The sequence below is a fragment of the Gossypium raimondii genome, chromosome 2, assembly GCF_025698545.1.
Source record: "Gossypium raimondii isolate GPD5lz chromosome 2, ASM2569854v1, whole genome shotgun sequence".
Classification (NCBI taxonomy): Eukaryota; Viridiplantae; Streptophyta; class Magnoliopsida; order Malvales; family Malvaceae; genus Gossypium; species Gossypium raimondii.
In genome coordinates this window covers 33,884,436-33,904,167 of record NC_068566.1, presented here as the reverse complement: position 1 = coordinate 33,904,167, position 19,732 = coordinate 33,884,436, and the positions used below count along the sequence as shown (strand labels likewise).

Genomic DNA, 19,732 nt, shown 5'->3' with positions numbered 1-19,732 from the left:
TATTTCGGTATTTAATTTTTTTAATATATTTGGGTAAAAAACTCCCAAGTCGATATAAAAAAATTAAATGAGTTAACAGCAATTATGTTGATATAAAAAAAAATAAATGAGTTTACAAAGAACTATATGATTAAAAGAGTCATTATGATTAAACTTTTAATGAAATGATTTTTAATTTTTATAAACTTATATGTTAAAGTCACCAAATACTAAACTAAACACAATAATTTATAATTTAATCCTAAATTACTAATAAATTAATTTTGTAAAGTAAGAGATGAAATTCTTAATTAAGAGATTGTGAAGGTGTCAATCGATAAATTTCTTTGTGTTCTTTTTAACAAAAAACTTTCATTTATAACAAAAATTCCAAGGTAAATCTCACTTTAGTACTTTAAACATGACTTATCTTTAGCATAGATAAAACTAGTTTTTATACCGATCTATCTTTATTATTTATGTTCTTAAATAGATCAAATGTTATTAATCCTTAGCGGATTTATAATTTCATAATAAAAAGATAAAATATTAAACAAATTTAAATTTCGAATATAATATTGAAGTTGTCGAAACCTTTTTTTTTAAAACAAAAATTTAGTTGTCGACTTAAAGAACAAAATTTGGAGTCGCCACCGATCTTTGATTGTGGTGTGATCGGCCCACCTAAAAAAATGATTTTGGTCTACGAATTTGAGAAAATAGGCTCGGGAGTCGGTTATGCATGAGGAAGGGTTAGCACCTTCGTGACGCCCAAAAATCGGTACCATAGTGATTATGTAATGTCTTGGTGTCGAAAATTTAAAAAGATTCTAAAAGAAAGACCTTTAACTCGTGAATGAATTAAAATGACAAAACATTCTTATTTCAAAGAAATAAAATATCACACCCAGTGAGTTAGGGCACAATATCTTTAAATCTTCAAAATTAAGTTTGTCTTTCAATTTTAAAACTTAAACGGTTAAATCTAAGAAGGATATTCGGTTATTTAGGTCAAATGAAGAAAACCGAAGCCTAGTAAGTTAGGGCACAATTTCTCACAATTGCAAATACTGAATAGTGCCTTTTGTTTAAAAATTCTTATTTCGAGAAGTCAAAACGTCGTGACCAGTAAGTTAGGACCTAACATCTTAAATTCCCGAGAACAAGCTTTTATTTGAAATTTGACTTTATTGCAAAATGAATACTTGGCTTTCTAAATTCATCGAAAAATTAATCGCAATCCAATACGTTAGGACACGATTATTTTCTCGAGAATCATGAATACCAAATACCTTGGACACTTATAAAATATGACGGTTTTAATGCTTAGGCGAAACCAAAATATATATTTTTAAAAGGTGTGTTAAAAAGTTAATATACAATTATGAAACAAATACCTCACTTTAAATTATATATATGCTTTCAAAATATAAGTATAATATATAAATAAATTTTGAAAACATTTACATGCATATATTAAAATGGGTGTATAAGTATACAAAAAGAATGAAGTATATAAAACAAAACTTATAATAAATTTCGGAAAAATATGTATGTATATATGTATATGAAGATTGTAAAAATCATGGTAATAAACTAATAAAAAAATATGAAAACATGTGGATATGTATATATTTACGAAATAAAAATAAAGTATATGAAAATAAGAAAAATATAAAATGTTCAGATATGTATATATTTACAAAGTAGAAAAACAAAATGTATAAGTATACATACATAGGTAAATCATGAAAATCTCCATACGTATATATTCCAATACATATATATATGTACAATATGTGTATAATATATTATAGAAAATGTACGTGTATTTTAAAGTGTGAAATGTGAAAATGTGCATGCTATAATATGTATATGCATTATAAAATACGAGAATGGTGAAAATAAAATAATAATAAGTAACATATAAATCAAATATGTACATATGAAAATCAATAAAATAAAAATATAAAATTATGTATATATATAGGAATTAAGAAATAAAATGTAAAATAAAAAAATGTATAAAATATAGATGTAGGTACGCACATTACATAGAAATGCATATGTATATATATATATATATATATATATATATATATATATATATATGCGTATTTAGGAATATATTAATAATATTGATAATGAATAAATAAATAATAAAATGATAATAATATAGAAAGACAAAAAAAGAAAAAAAAAGAATAATAATAAGATAATTTGAAATGGACTAATTTGAACTAAAAACAAAAAAAATGGGGTAGATTCGAAAACAAATAAAAAAGGACGAACTTGAACACGCGAACAACTATGGGGGACTAAAGTGGAAATTAATCCTACCCTCCAAAACGGTGCCGTTCAATTATAGACCCGATTGAAAACGAAATAAATCCTAGGGGAAATTTAAAGACAAAAAAAACCTTGATTTTAAAGCAATAAAAGGATGAAGGACCCGATGCGCAATTAGGCCATTAAAACAAAATGCAAGGATCACTGAGCCATTAAACGGTGTCACTTTTCCCTCTATAAAAACCAACCCAAAACCCTAATTAGAAAGCCTTTAGTTCTCCTTCAAAACAACAGCCACAACAAACATTTAAAAAAAAATAATTGCTCTGATAAGGCTCTTTTAACCCATTTTGCGCCGCCGTTCGTGCCAACGCTCCGATTGCGACGGAGATGGCAACCATCCGGCGGCTTTGACGAAAGAGGTAAGATCCCTTTCTTTTCTTTATTATTTTAAATGAAATAAAACGAAAATAAAAGAGAATAAAACAATATATATGTAAAAAACGATGGACACTACAAAGCAAAACAAAGAAGAAATCACCTATGCAAAAACAAGTTTGATCTCTCTATTTTCTCTCTATTTCTTTGCATATATTTTCGACTGAATCCCCCACTTTACAGATTTTCGATCGGTTTATATAACCGAAATAAAGAAAAATAAAATAAAATCCAAACGAAAATCCTTATTTCCTATTATTGTTGCGCTGTTATTTTTTGTTATTTCCTTCTTTCTCTTTGCTATTTGTTTGTTGCTGCAGATGTGTGCACGACGTGCGTAGGGGAGAGTCATGCTGCGACATTCGCGGCGGCGAGGGTAAGGCTGTTGTTGGGATATGCGGCTAAGGCTGGAAGCTACTAGGGTTTTTTTGTGTGTGTGTGTTTTAGGCTAATGGGTTGGGTCTATTGAAAGGTATTGGGCTAGGGTTAATTTTATTGGGCCTGGGTGTTATATTTATTTTGGGTTTTAGACTGGGCCTGGACAAATAATTGGTGTTACAGAAGTCTTACAATATAATATTGAAATCTTACAAATTTAAATTACTAATAAATTAATTTTAAAATAATTAAAAACACAAAAATTTAAAACATAATTCTAAATTACTAACAAATTAATTTTAAAATAATTATAAAAAGTAAAAAAATTTACATTCATACAAAATACTAATCAAAACTATAAACACTAAACATAAATAATTTATAATTAATAATTAATAACAAAAAAATCACAATATCTTAATTAAACTCTTTAAATTGTAAACAAAATTATTTACTAAAATAATACATTACCTTTCTTCTTCTCCTTTTTCTCTTTTCTTTCTCTTTTCCAGTTGATACATGGGTTTGGGGGACCATACTTATAAGGTCTCCCATTTGTAATTTTTTCCCATTGAAGGGACAATAGCCTGGTGGAAGGGACAACACCATGGTGAAAGGGACAGAGGCAGTAGCATGGGCATTGGTGTCTATTTGTCAGGCGCAATTAGTGGCTCCTATCTGACAGACGCGACCCATTGACCCGTTTTTTACTCGTATTTTGACCCGTTAACCGTATTTTTACCTATATTTATATTTAAATATTTTTAATAAAAAAAATATTTTATTTAAACCAAAAAAGAAAAAAAATTAATATAAAAAATTCATTCGCAGCTGTCAGATAGGAACCGTTAAAAAAACATACAATTTCGGTAATTAATTCATCTGACAATTTATTTCGATATTTAATTTTTTTAATATATTCCAGTAAAAAACCCGTTATATTTTAATTGCTATTTTTTAAAATATCTATTTTCATCGCATATTTTTTTAAGGGAAACTGGGTTATTTTATTTATAATAATAAAATAATAAAATGAACGAAATCAGACGATGAGGAATAATTCAAATCCAAACAAAAACAAAACTGAACAAACAAAATAAAAACAACCCATCAATGAGCTAGCATCCATTCAGAAGAGTATTCTGAAACTCTTTCAATCCCTAAAGCCATATTCATGGTCTCTTTTCCTGTCCTATGAGCAGTACCATGGAATCCAAACGACAACCTTTTATTTCTAGTTTAATCACGTCGTGCACCTCTCCTTCTTATAACGGAGATGCCTTGAAACTTCATCGGAAACTCGAAGAAACTCAGCAACCCATCACCGCCTCAAGTAACCCACCTTCATTGAACCATCCCACCCAGCCACAACCCCGGACCTCGTAACCCCACCCCTGATAACAGCAGCCCTCAATAACCTCCCCCACTTCCAAACCTGTCATTTCCTTGTCCGACAACTAAACCCCCTTCCTTCCCCCCCTCCCCCCCCCCCCTCACCTTCATACGCCTCCGAGACCCCTCTCAAGGGACTTAATTTCATCACCCAATGCGATTCTATCAGAGACGACACCTACCATTTCTTCCCCCTTCCTCCATCTGCATGCCGGACCAGTTGTTCTCCATCGCATCCCTCACAAAGTCCGATACACACCCTCCCAAATAAGTACTCCCACCCCTCATCAACCCCTTTTTAGCTAATATATGTGCAACTTTATTTTGCATCCCTGGGAACACGTATGAATAAACATTTTTTGAAACCCTTTACTTTTAACTTTGCATCATATATATAGGCCCTTATAACCGACCCATCATCACAGCAGGATTTCATCTTTTTAATCACCGACAGAGCATCCCCTTCTAGCATCTCCTCTTGGATCCCTAAGTCAATCGCCAAACTCACTGCCTAGAGACATGTAAGAGCCTCCGCTGCAAAACCCGTAGGTATGTGGCAGTTTACAATTGCTCTTGAGCCTACCACTTGACCTCTCCCATTTCTAATAAAAATCCCTATATATGATCTCCTATCCTTCCCTTGAAATGTTGAGTCAAAATTTATTTTAAGAAAAGGATCCCTCAGGGGCCTCCGCCGCTCATACTCAACCCTTCGAACAGGTAACTCTACTGAATCGCATCGACTTCTTTAATGTAGGACTCAACCCTTTTCAATATGTCCTGAGATAATAGAATCACCTTATCATGAATCAACATGTTCCTTGTAGACCAAATAAACCATAGAGCACATACCACAATTCTACATGTAGTAATCGGGAACGTGGAAACAATATGAGTAAGCCAATCCTGCAAAGATACATTAGCAATATCATCAGGCCATTTCAAATCTAACCTTCTCTATATTTCCTCGACAGAAAGACATTCTCTAAAGATATGCTCTGAGGTCTCGACATCTCTTGTATATTTTGGACACATTGCTTAACTCCGCAGCCTCTTATTACACAAATTAGAGTATCTAGGGATGTAATTTTTAAAAATTTGCCATGCTGTAATTTTTATTTTCTCTGGTAGATTGATTTGCCTGAGTTTCTTAAAGAAATTTGTATAATTACCATAATTATCAGTAGGCTCAAGTGAGATATCACTCCAGAGTAGGATCTTATAGCCGCTCCTTACGGTAAAATCGTCCGACGACTCTTCCCCCCAAACTACCATGTCCTCTTATAGATTCCCAACAATAGGGATACACCGTACCCTCTCAGCAATCTCTTCACTCGAATGCATGGTAAGTTGTTGCTCATCCCACTGCCTTGTTTGACGATTAATCAATTCAGACACTAGCCTAACTAACGAGTTCCCGTCTACACTTTGTAATTTTCGTTCTGGCAGGCCAGGAACCTATACATCCTCCCAAATTCTGATATTAGACTTGAAGCCCACTCGCCAGCCCAACCCCAAATTGATCAGACCCCTTGCAGCCTAAACGCTCTTACAAGTATATGATGGGTCAGTACTAGAGGTGTTCATGGGCCGGGTGGCCGGCCCGGCCCGATGGCTCGGCCCGGTCCGGCTGAAATATGGGAGGGTTTGGGTAAAAATATAGACCCGAAATATGAGCTTGGGCAAAAAAATGAGGCCCGTTTAGAAAACGGGCCAGGCCTCGGGCACCACTTTTTGGCCCGGGCCCGGCTTGACCCGGCCCGAATATAATAAATATATATTTTTTATTTTTAAAAATATTTTAAAATACTTTTTTATTTTTAAAATATTTTTTTAATTTTCTAAATTTTTTTTTGTGTTTATTTAAAAAATGGGCTGGGCCGGGCCGGGCCCGGGCTTAGGAATTTTTTCCCCGGGCCGGGCCTAGACAAAATTCCAGGCCCATATTTTGGGCCGGGCCTGGGCCTAGGACTCAGGCCGAATTTTTTTATGGGTCCAGCCCGAACCCGGCCTTGTCCGGCCCATGAACACCTCTAGTGACCGCGCTAAAAGAGAATCCGGATATTTATTCAAACGCCATCCCTATTTTGCATGTAAGGCAATATTAAAATTTTCCAAATTATGAGAATCCAAACCTCCATCCTCCTTTAGGTCATACAACTTTGATCACTTGCACCAATGAATACCCTTTTTTCCCCATGCTTTTGCCACCAAAATCGACTAATAATACGTTCTAACTCCAAGCAAAATGAAATTGATAATAAGAAACATGACATTGCAAAGGTAGGAATGGCTTGCAAAACACTTTTAATTAAAGTCTCCTTACCCCTTGCGATAAAGGCCTAACACACCAGTTCGCAACACTTCTCAAGCGATCCTTAAAAACTTGAAAAGCCCACCATTTATTTTGGCCAACCATATTGGGTAAACCCAAGTATCGCTTCGGGTCAGTAGAGGAATAGACCTCTAAACATGCAGCTATATCCTCCCTACACTGTTCTTCCACATTTGCACTGAAATAGACAACTGATTTATCAAAATTAATACATTGACCTGACGAATTCTCATATTTTGCGAAAATCTGCTTCAAAATCATAGCTCTATTTATCGTCACCTCCCTAAACAGAATATAATCATCTGTGAACAATAACTGTGAGATTTTCAGACCCTTCTAACTAATTTTTTTCTCCCCTCACCAACTTCTACCGAATTGTTCTTCGCATAAGAAAAGACAACCCCTCACTACAAATAAGAAACAAGTAGGGACTAAAGGGATTCCCTTGCTGAAGACCCCTTATAAGAGAAAAATTCTTTCCCAATTTACCATTTAGAACCACAAAATAAGATACTATACTAATACAATGCACAATGAAATCCACCCAGCTTTTCAAGAAACCCATCTTCAACATCATCTTCTCTAAAAAACCCCCACTCCATCTTGTCATATACCTTACTCATATCCAGTTTGATTAGCTTTCCTAGAACAAAAGCGATTTGTGCCTCATCCACACACAAGCTCAACACTTTTTGAAATCTATTCACCACTGTTTTCGAAATGATCTTATACAAAACAAAGCATAAACTAATGGGCCGAAATTGTTGGATTTCCATTTTTGGGGATAAAGACAATATTTGTTTTATTTATGTAAGCAAGAGACTTACCACCATTTAGAACCTCAAGGCAATAGTCTCCAACATTCTGCCCCACTATGTGCCAATAGTTCTGATAGAACAAAACTAGAAGACCATCTGATCTTGACGCTTTGGTTGGCGTCATAGCTTTCAAAGCAGTAAGGATTTCCTCCCTTTCATAGGTAGCATTTAGGTTATTATTCATCTCGCCAGTAATGCATGGTTCCACTCCCTCTAAAATATGATCAGAATTCCTACATCCCTGTGATGTAAATAACTGCATGAAATAATCATTAACAATATCAAACAACTCATCTCTTGTCTGAAACAATTTGCCCACATCCTCCAATTAAACCCTTAATTATATTCATTCTCTGCCTCAGTGACGCAAATCGATGGGAAAACCCGTGTTTCAGTCCCTCATCTTCAACCAATTCACACGTGGTCTCTGCTCCCAATAAAGTTCTTCCTTATCAATTTCAAGATTCATTTCCAACTTTGTTCCTAAAAGATCAGAGATATTCTCCTCATCTCTATCCCCCTCATTGAGATCTATCAACCGATTTTGCAACCCTTTAATTTTCCCCCTTCCTCAATCTCAAACGAGCCGCCCAACGTTTCATTTTACATAATTAAATTATTTGTACATAATTCTAGACCAACACAATAAGAAGCATATTGTCACCACTTAAAGACACATTCATTTTACAAAGAGATAGAAAGAGTGAGATTCACACCCTAAACATAGTAAAGTGAGTTAAAAATGAGTAGGGTGATTGTTGGATTTCTATACATGCTTAAGCTTAAAAATCACTAACTCAAAATATAGAGATTTTATTTTGTAAATTAGATATCTCAAGCTTAACACTAAGTGATCAATATCTATAAAATACCTAAAAATAAGAAGACATTCAATCTCTATTCGACCCGCAAGACATTATGTTCCAGAAGCCATATAAAAATATCAAAAAAACAAAAACAACTATAAAATCTAACCAAAATTTAAAGCAACGGTCTAACCAAAATCCAACAAAGAAATATCCAAAGCCTCGAATATGGAATTAGAGGTCAATGTTACCACATCACACACACAAACGCTCTAAACATTCTACTTTGGATGATCACAAAATCTTGTCTATTCTGCCACTACTTAAAAGACTACACATGAAGTCTCTCTAAACTTCGAAGGAAACTTTGCTTACATACATATAAAGGCGAAAACAACTGACAAGGAAACTTCAAAATAAGTTCACTAAGATAAAATATTTTAAAAATAAAAGGGGGTAAACTACCAAATAGTTATTTTTGTTTGTCTCAGGTTACATTTTAGTCACTTATGTTTGAAATGTTATATTTTAGTCACTTACGTTATCATGTTATAACATTTTAGTCACTGAACGTTAATTTCTGTTAACTGTGTAACGGTAAGCTCAATGGCGTATCTAGGGGGATGTCAGGGGATCCCCCCTAAAATGGAAAATTGTTCATTTAAGCCCTTTAGAAATTTTAAAATTTTAAATTAGTAAAATTAAATTTGCACTTTGCCCCCCTTAAAATAATAAAAATTTGATTTAATCATTTAAAAATTATAAAGATATAGGCTATCAATATTTAATATTTAATTTTGCCCCCCTAAAAAAAAAAGTTATGGCTCCTCCCCTGAGTAAGTTGATATGGCACGTTAAATCATCATTTCAAATGAAAATACATATATTAATGTACATTTCAAACATAAGTGACTAAAATGTAACCTGAGACAAACATAACTCAAGATGAGCGTTAACTGCTGTTAACGGTGTAACGGTAAGCTGACGTGGCACATTAAATTATTATTTCAAACGGAAATATATATAGTAATGTACATTAAAATATAAGTGACTAAAATATAATATTTCAAACATAACTCAAGCTGACATGTCACGTTAACGGTAAATGACTAAAACATAACATTTTAAGCATAAGTGACTAAAATGTAACTTAAGATAAACAAAGTGACTATTTTAATGGTTTACCAAAAGAAATACATAGAATACATACTCAAATTCAACCATAATTCGCAAGTTTTGTTTAAGTTGATAACCTAACCACCAAATATAAATTTATTTATTAATTTTAAAAAAAAAATCAAATATAAAACTATATATAGAGAAATATATGATTTCCATGGAATCTGATATCATAACAAATTGATGATATGTAGTTAATCATGCAATAAAGTTTTTTTTTTAAAGCTTATAGAAAATGTCATTTTATGTTAGGTAACGTACCAAATTAATATATTTGAAAAGCACATCTCAGCTTTCAAAGAATGCTACTAAAATAGCTGCTTTCTTTTTCTTCTAATTATGAAGTTGAGATTTCATTGGCCGCTATTATAATTATCCAATAAGTCATTTTCACAGATGAGATGTCTATATTTGTCCACAATTATTTTTATACTATTTTGTAATGATGCATATATAAGCAACTTATTCTTTTATGTTATTTATGGTTAGTGTTGGATGTATTTATATATATAGGTTAACTTATGACTTACTCTTTATATACTTTTATCAAATTTGGGATTTAATTTCATTAATAATTAATTATGAGATTGATTTTTTTAATTTTTATGAGATTGAATTTATTAAATTATATTTTAGTCCTTTTACTATCACTAAATTTGAGATTTAACCCTTTTATTTTTATTTGTTAAAAGAAGCTTCAATCCTTACAATTATCTAGATGCCTTGGCTTAGACGAGGCTAATTTTATTCTTCATTAAAACTATGAAGGCATTGAATCTAAAGTTGTTGCCTATTGGTCAAATGTTCGTCTTTTCCAGGAATAGTCTAGATTCAAATCACAATTGTACCAAAAAAAACTATGAATGCATTTGTGACCAGCACATGGAAAAAAGAGCATTGGCCCAGACGTCTTGAGACAAAGATACTGCTAGCAAGCCATTAACAAGGATGCAATAGAGCTTATTTAGGAATTCGAGCCTTACCAAAATGTCATATAAAAGTACATTTATAGATATGGCATGCTTAAGTTAGCTAGCACTGATAATGGCACGTAGTTCAAGGGGAAATATGAACATTCTATGCCAATTTTAGGGGTGAATGTTCAATCAAATCAAATAGAAAAATTTCGAGTTAATCGAATTTTCGAATCTTATTTTACCATCGTAACTTGATTTGAAAATTTCTTGAATCGATTAGAGTGAAATGGAATTCGAATCGATTCGAATATATTTGTTCGAGTTAAATTTAAAAAAAAAACTAAATACCATACTGTACATATTAAACCATATATCATACTCAATTGTTCCAATTCCTGCTATATCTAAGTTTTACTGACTCTCCAATCCCCAAGCAATGTAATGGCAATTTAAACTACAAACAACCAAACACTACTCTAGAATTTTAATGCTACCAAAGTAAATAAATGAAAATATTTGGCTTAAACAATCTGAGCGTTACTGCATAATCTCAGTTTCATTAATTCCAAAGAACATAATTGTTGGGGATCGACCCGATTAAGCAACGAACAAGTAAAAAATAGCAAAAGAAATTGAGAAATTGAACACACAAATTAAACGTGAAAAAACCCTCCAAAAATGATAAAAAAAAAACCATGGGTAAAGAAAATTTTACTATAATGGTAAAAGAACGAAGAGTACAAAAGATGAAGATAAAAACTAAACCTCGAAACCCAAAAAACAAAGAACCTTCAAAATGTAAATACAAAATTCTCAAAAAGTGTTATGAGTTCTAATATTTTAATAGGTGTTTTTTCTAAGGTTGTAAAAGAGCCTATTTATAGGCTAAATTCATAGGTCAAATAATAATAAAATAATCTAAACTAATCATAGTTCAACTGAAACAAATAAACAGAGTTTAACTAGGAGATTATCTCTCAAATTTGACTAAAATATGAGTCATACTTAACAAATTTTTACTTGTTTATTTCTTAATCAGGTCGATCCCCAACAAGTGGTATCAAGACCTAGTTCAATTTTTGTAGATCAACCCGTTCAAAGATGGCAACAACAAGGTTTGACATTGAGAAGTTCGATGGTGTCACAAATTTCAATCTGTGGCAAGTTCGGATGATGGCAATTCTAGTGCAGACCGGTTTAAAAAAAGGTCGTTACCGAGGAAAAACTTGAAAATCTATATCAGACAGAATGGGAAGAGCTTAATGAAAAGGCCCTATCTGCAATCCAGTTGTGCGTCACGAATAGGGTATTGCAGGAGGTATTAATGGAAAAAACCTCATCCGCCTTGTGAAAAAGGTTAGAAACTCTTTATGCGACTAAGTTTTTGGTTAACCATTTAATGTTGAAATAACGTTTATTTACGTTTCACATGAACGAATGTGAGCTTCTTAGAGATCACATTAGATAATTTATTACTCTTTTGAATGATTTAAAGAATATTGAGGTTAAGATTGAAAATAAAGATCAGGTTATGCTATTATTGTACTCTTTACCCTCTTCATACAAGTCTTTCTGGAAGACCCTGATTTATGGCATAGACAAACTCTCATTCGAAGATGTGAATGGTCATTTGTTAAGTAAAGGCAAACTCGATAATGAGTTTGGTTCGGATAGTAAGATAGATAGGCAAGTTTCTGTTTTGGTAGCATCAAAGAAGCAAGACAAAAGGTGTCGCTATTGTAAGAAGTTAGGTCACGTCAAAGCAAATTGTTATAAATTACGAAATAAAAGGGGTGCTGAGAGTAACGAGGAAGATGTAGTTGGTGCTAATTTGGCCTACGAAAGTAATGATGATTTCTTGTTAGTGTCAACGAGCGATAGGTCCAAGCTTACGTCCGAGTGGATTCTAGATTCGAATGTTCTTTCTACATGTGTCCCAACAGAGGATGGTTCTTCACATACAATTCGGTTGAAGGTGGAGTTGTGCACATGGGAAATGATTCATCCAATAAGGTAATTGATATTGGTACTGTTAAAATTAAGATGCACGACGGGAAAATTAGGACACTCTCATATGTCAAGTATGTACCTGATTTACGAAAGAATCTCATCTCCTTAAGTATTTTAGACTCAAAAGGTTGCAAAATCAACATTGAGTCGAGCGACATTAAGGTGTCTCATGGGGCTCCCATTTTTTTAAAAGGTAAAAGGACCGACGGTCTTTATATTTTGGAAGGTTCTACAGTGACTGGTGAAACAAGATGTCCCTCGTCCGTTATGGATTTGAAGTCAACTCATTTGAAGTGGAGGCAACTTGGTCATAGGAGGGAAAAATGTATGACCGTTTTGTTGAAGAGAGGTTCTCTTTTGGATGCATGTTTTGAAAAGTTAGGGCACTGTGTTCGTGAAAATCAAACTCGGGTTAGTTTTAATTTGGCAGTGCACAAGTCGAAGGCTAGAAGTCTTCCAACTTCTAAGCATAGATTTGACTCAGTTAATTCCCTGCATAGTTCAAGATAGCCCCATGGCAGGCTTTGGCAAAGATGGCATTGTGCAAATACGAGTCAAGGTGGAGATTTGTTGAGTATAACTCAAATTTCAATCAAATTTGAGAGATAATCTCCCAATTAAACTTTATTTATTTGTTTCAATAGAATTCAGATTAGTCTAGATTATTTTATTATTATTTGACTTACGAATTTAGCCTATAAATAGTCTCTTTTACAACCTTAGCAAAAACACCTATTAAAAGATTAGAACTCATAACACTTTTGGAGAATATTGTGTTTACATTTTGAGGTTTTTTTGTTGTCGGGTTTCGGGGTTTAGTTTTTATCTCTATATTTTGTACTCTTCGTTCTTTTTCATTATAGTAAAATTATCTTTGCTCGAGATTTTTTATCCTCTTTAGAGGGGTTTTTCCACATTAAATTTGTGTGTTCAATTTATGAAGTTCTTTTGCTATTTTTTACTTGTTCGTTGTTTAATCGGGTCGATCTCTAACAATAATGATTCAATTTTATAAAAATTCAAAGCTCGAAATCAAAACATTAGATAGACAACAATCGAAACAATGGCTAAATATCGTCAACAACAATCACATAAACATGTTCAAGGCCACATCAAAATTTCATGAAATAAACAAAAAAATAGAGCTTTGCTTAAGTAAAAAACTATAAATAAAGCACATAAAGCTTAGAACCCTAGCTTGGTACGATGTTAGTACCTATGTTTTGTGTTTGTACCTGTAGTGCACCAAAAGAACACCAATTTTAAAGTGGCATTGACCAGAACACCAATTTCGGGGCGACTGGAGATCGGAGATAGTGAGGGATTTTCCTGACCTAAGAAAGTTTGATGAACTGATGAAGAAGAAGAATAGAGGTAGGGATTTTGATTTGGTGATTTGAATGAACTGATGATGATGAAGAAGAATGGAGGGTTTAATTTAGGGATTTTTGAAGAAGAAGAAGAAGAAAAAGAATGGATTTTAGGTTTAATTTAGGGTTTTTTGAAGAAGAAAAATAGATTTGGAATTTGGAGGTTTGAATGGAAGGACGATGGAGCCTGAAGGGTTTGATTTGGGGGAAATTGGAAAAATGGTAGGTCTAGTCGGCTGGGGTAGACGGGCTTTGGGGGGAAATGGGGTAAAGTAAAAAGGATTGGGCTTTGGGCTTTGGGCTTTGGGGGGAAATGGGGTAAAGTAAAAAGGTTTGGGCTTGAGAATATAAATTTTAAATTTTAAATTTTAAATAATACAATTTGTATTCGTTTTATTTGAATTATTCAAGTTATTCAAATTTGAAAATTTAACTCGACTCAAACTCGAAATTTAAAAAAAATCGACTAGATTTGGTTAACTCGATTTGAATAATTCAAAATTGAAAAAAAAATATTTTTTCGAGTCGAATCAACTTTTGATCCCCCTAGCCAACTCTCACATCTCCCTCACCCATAACTCTGTAAAAACCCTGTAAACCAACAAACATGTGTAAGCCACCAACAAGAAAATCCTTCAAGCCCTTAAAGAAAAAGTCAAAGATTCCAAAGAAGCGTGGTTAAGGAATTATCGATGTACTCTATAGGCTTTTAAGGAAGATTCCAAATTAGAGGCCCCTTCAATTTGATGTTTGGGAAGCCATCATTGTCGGGATCTAGTACAATTAGTGTAATGAATTCGTTTAGTACTTGTAATTTTTTGAACAAATTGGTTTAATAAAATCCATTAATATCATTAATATATTTTGTATATTTTCTTCAATGGTTTTTGCACACAAAGAAAAATGAAGATAAATATTGAATCATTGATTATCTAACGTTTAAACTAATATCAAGCGGTATTACATGGTTGGATCGTAATACAAGAAGACAACTTATATTAATAGATAATCTAAACACATCATTAGTTTAATCGAAATTGAGAAAATAGATTGAAAGACTAATATGTCGTTTGTTAAGTCCAATCGATGAGGTATCTTGTCTTAGGTATCAGAGCAGATGAATCCTAAAATATAAAGATATAGATGTGACTAACTAAACTGGCAGTACATCGAACAAGACCCAAGTAGAATATATCTTAGATATGTTTATAGATTTATTCACTTGTGACATTCATAATGTGACATACCTTAATCCTGAGTGGATGATGGACTACGTCTGCATGACTTGCATACTTTGATGTAAATAAAAACTTAAGTTCAAATAAATAAGGAAACAAAAGTTGGTACATTGCTATACAAGTTTTGCATGATGTGTCATCATTCCACAATAGTGAAATTCATAGACAATAAAGGGTAAATGATATCATCTCATCAGTATTACATGATAGATGGAAAGTAACGTGGTTAGGAGTCATTTTCTTTAGAGATAAATGATTTAATTACTATTTGTTAGTATTTTACTTTTCATGAAGGAAGATGTAATGATTCTCATTAAAGAAAATAAGATCATATTGAGAGAACAGATTTATCCCAAAGAGATTTAAGATATCTTATAAGGATAATATATTTATTTTACAAGGATAAATTCGTGGTTCGAGAATATCAGAGAATGTCGTTTGGTTGAAAGTTGAGATTGACTTAATCGCCTCATACAAAGCACAAGTATAATTTCGATTAAGGGTTTATTGTTATAAATATAAAAAAGATTCAGTTTTAAGAAAAATTTTAAGCTTTCATTGCGCCTAAACGCATTGTTTTCTAAATCAATTTTTCCAACAATCATACCAACAAAAAGAGGCTTCAGTATTTTATAGGGTTTCCCTTTTTGACAACTAGTTGAATGAGGAATCCCTCAGAATCAACCTAGTCTTCCTAAAAGAAACTTAAGACCTCATTGAAACTAGGCTAGCTAGTAACTTGGACCCAATAATTGGCCAAGTACTACAATTCTAAAGTTCATAACCACAAATTCCAAGTAAGCGACATGGTTATATGCAATAATAAAGCCAACACCCTTACATCACAATGAAGAAAAATGACACCAAAACGGGAAGGTCCTTATAGGGTTATCAAAAAGATCGATATAAAGCTTACCAATTAGTACAGATGGATGTCAAATTCGTACCAAGGACATAGAACACATGACACTAAAGAAATACTATATGTAAGTCCCTAAGTATGTCTTTATAGTTGAACGAAACTGGATTTTATCGTCAAATGCATAACTCTTTTCAAGTGTCACTCCTTTTAATCAAGCAAAATTAGTTTTCAGAAAGGTCAAGCCTCTATGGGCCTGACCTCTTTTAGCATGTGGACTCACTTTTTAATGAAACCAAGACTTTCCAAGCACGATGACTCACTTTTTACTGAATTCAAGCCTCTATAGGTCTAACCTCTTCAAGCACATAGATCACATTTTAGTGAAGTTAAGCCTTTAAGGTTTTGCCTCTTCAAGCACACAAGCTCACTTTTTAGTGAAACCAAGCCTTTTAGGCTTCTATTGGAAAAACAAGATTAGACGTGTAGCGAAAATTTAAAAATTTTTAAAAATAAAGGGCAGTGCATGAGAATATTTTTATATATTTGAATGATAGTTACAAAATTACAATATCAAAAAATTATATTTTTACTTAATTAAAATATTAATTTATATTATTTACTTATTATCATATAATATTTTAATAAAATTATATATTAATTTTTTATACAATAATATAATTAATTAAATGAAAATGTTTACTATAAAACCCAAAAGTATAATGAGTTGGTTATTATTCACACTAATAAAAATAAAAAAGAATATATATATATATATATATAGGAAAATTGGAAAAGGATAAAGTGTTGTGGTGAAAAGCAAATTTTTTTACTAGAGTCAAAACCGTCAATGAGGAATTGAAGGTGCAGTACAGTCTAAAAAAGTCAACTCAGTAACTGGTATGTTATCCAAAGAGCAATTGTGGTAAGATTAGATTTAAAAAGTACCCTAAACACACTGTAACACGGGTAAAATTGCTTCTAAAGGGAACCTAAAACTACAAAAAGAAAAACATCGATAAAAATTCATTAACTTAAAAAATCAAAAACATTAATGATGAAGCTAAGAAAAAGAAAGCAAATAATAATAATAATAATAATAATAATAATAATAATAATAATAATAATAATAATAATACAAAGGAAGCAAGAATGCACATAGCAAATGGAGACCTGATAAAGGCTTTTTCCTCCCAAGAATCTTTCAAAAACCTCAAAACTTCCACAAACCACTAATAATATCCTTGTGAAAAGTGAAAGTTTCATATTCAAAGGCACTATTTATAAGCGTCAAATGAATCCAGCTTAAAGGGCACAAATATTTATACCCAATTGATGTACAACTCATGGAAATAACCATAATTAGCATGTTGCTCCACTCTCCAATCAACTTATAACACGTAAGCCCTTCATTAATGCCAAATTGCATGAACTCGGAGATGAAGGAAACAATTACATCATGATTGTTTCACATGTGCCGCAAGAAACCTTTAAGTAACTGCCACAAAAAATAAAAATTTGAAAAAAAAATTAAGTATCAAAAGTTGCACCAATAATTGATATAGGATTTGCTCGAGTACCTCACATTTTCAGGTTTGCTGCCTCTTCAGGCTCGCTCCTCAAACTTGGCATCACAAGCTCGCCCTATTGGCCTATCAAGCTCTCCAAAAACAAAATGTTGCATCTCTGGAAAAAATAAACATTGACTAAGAACATTATCTTCAGAAAGGTCAATTTATAACCTCCCCCCGACTAAAGGGCCAATTGTTATACCACCATACCTCAGTAGGAGCACCTTGTGAATCAACTACTCGGCTAAAGAAAACTCACAAGACTGAGTGCACTCGTGTGCCTGTCACATCAATTACTACAAGATCATGTCAAGGTGCCTATGCCAACCACATGATCTTACTTGGATGTGATTAGGTATAGCTTGATATGATCTTTACCACATCAATCACATCCAAGTAGAGCACTTCATGACTTTACCACAGTAGGACATTTGTTTAGAGGAGCCTATGCCAACCCCTCCTCTATATAAATCTCCTCATTTCTCCAAGGAAGCCAAGATTCCCCACTCCTACAAAAACTCTAATATATATATTTATATATATATATTCTCTAACTTCCCCAAAAACCTCTATTAGCGACTCTCAGTATCTTCGTGGAAACTACTCCCAACCTCTCTCACCATATATTGTATCAACAAATGCCATTAGCAATTCAGATTAATTCATCATACCAATAACAATAATGGACCAAAAATGGCTAAATAAAAATAAATGAGGTAAGCAATCTTTAAATGAGGGTCCCATAATTTTTTATTATTTTTACTATGTGTCCAAGATTTGTGCGATTTTCTTTCGTGTTTCTTCTTCGTGTGTCTGCCTTTATTCTTTGAATATTATGGCAGTAGTGGATGTGTATGAGTTCCCATTTTTTTTGGTGGTGTACGGTGTCGGTGATTTAACGCGAGGAGTCCATGTTAAAGTCAGTCGCTAAGAAGTGTTTTTTCAAGAAGAGACGAACTTTTATACGGTGATGTTGTCTGGTTCTTTGTTTTCTTCCTACTTTATTGCTTCTTGGTAAAAATAGTTTTGTAATTTTCCTTTTTTTTCTTTCGATGTGCATGGTTTTTGATATTATGATAGCTGCTCCCCTTGTGGGGCCCACGGTATTTTTAGAGTTTTTGGTTGACTTTCATACGTTCTTTGCATGAGAACAGATCTTTTAATTGGCTCTCTTTTACCGAGAAATTAGATACGTGCTTTGCATGCTTGATGGTTTGTGTGACTATCAATTGGATGCTGACGGTGGAGAAGATTTAGTTTTGTTTTTTCCGGCTTCTTGTTGAAGACTTAGGTTTTTCTTTTCTTTTCATTTTTTGGATGGCTTGATTTCTTTTCTAATTTGTATGAGTAACTAATCTCTGTTAATATTGGTTGTTTTTGTGTTACTTAAACCTGGTTTTACCTGCCTTATCTTTTTCTTTTCATTTTTCTCTTTATTATTGTAAGTGGTTTTGTCTTTCATTTTCCTACAGTTTTTGTTTTTTTCCTATACTTGTTTTCTTTGATTTCCTCTCACTCTGTAAGGCTGTATTTTAGCCTCAATCCCGGCTCACTGCCTTTCTTTCTTGTGTTTATTTTAGGGTTTTTCTTGTTGCCTTTTGGTAAACTGAGGGGGTGGTTTTCTTGTTGAGATAAGATTCTCGATGGCTGAAGATATTAATGGGATGTTAGAAAGATTGAAATTTTTGGAAGAAGAGTCAGTCCAAGTTATTAACACTGATGCTGTTAATAATTTTCAAGGATTCAAAGCATGGGCGATGGGTAGAATAATGGTGGATTAGAAACTGAATAGAGAGGCAATGTATAGGGTCTTTAGGTCGTTATGGTTCACGAAAGAGGAGGTAAACTTTGTAGCCCTAAATGAAGATGTGATAATTGTTAAATTTGGATGTTTAGAAGACAGAAGCAAAATTCTCAACCTTATGCCTTGGCTTTTTGAAAACTGCTTATTCGCTATGATGCCTTTCATCAAGGGTAAAGATATAGACACATTTGAGTTCAACCTATATCTTTTTTGGCTGCTGGTTTATAACAATCCTATTGGAATTTATGGATTATTAAACAGTGTTGGACATCGGTAATGCTATAGGAGAGTTGATGGCGATCGACTGGAAATATAGAAATGGAGGTTAGACCGAATTCCTAAGGTCGAA

General features: G+C 32.9%; 1 long non-coding RNA gene across 3 annotated transcripts; it reads left to right on the top strand.

Moving 5' to 3' along the window:
• Positions 1-2,512: 2,512 nt before the first annotated feature.
• Positions 2,513-9,148, top strand: LOC105788473 (uncharacterized). Of its 3 annotated transcripts, none has more exons than XR_001132044.2 (3): positions 2,513-2,690; positions 3,027-5,821; positions 5,926-8,895. It is a non-coding gene; the product is annotated as an uncharacterized LOC105788473 (long non-coding RNA). The 3 variants fall into 3 exon arrangements; XR_008193374.1 differs by having other exon boundaries at positions 2,517-5,196; positions 5,451-5,821; positions 5,926-9,148; XR_008193373.1 differs by having other exon boundaries at positions 2,517-5,196; positions 5,304-5,821; positions 5,926-9,148.
• The last annotated feature ends 10,584 nt before the right edge of the window (positions 9,149-19,732 follow it).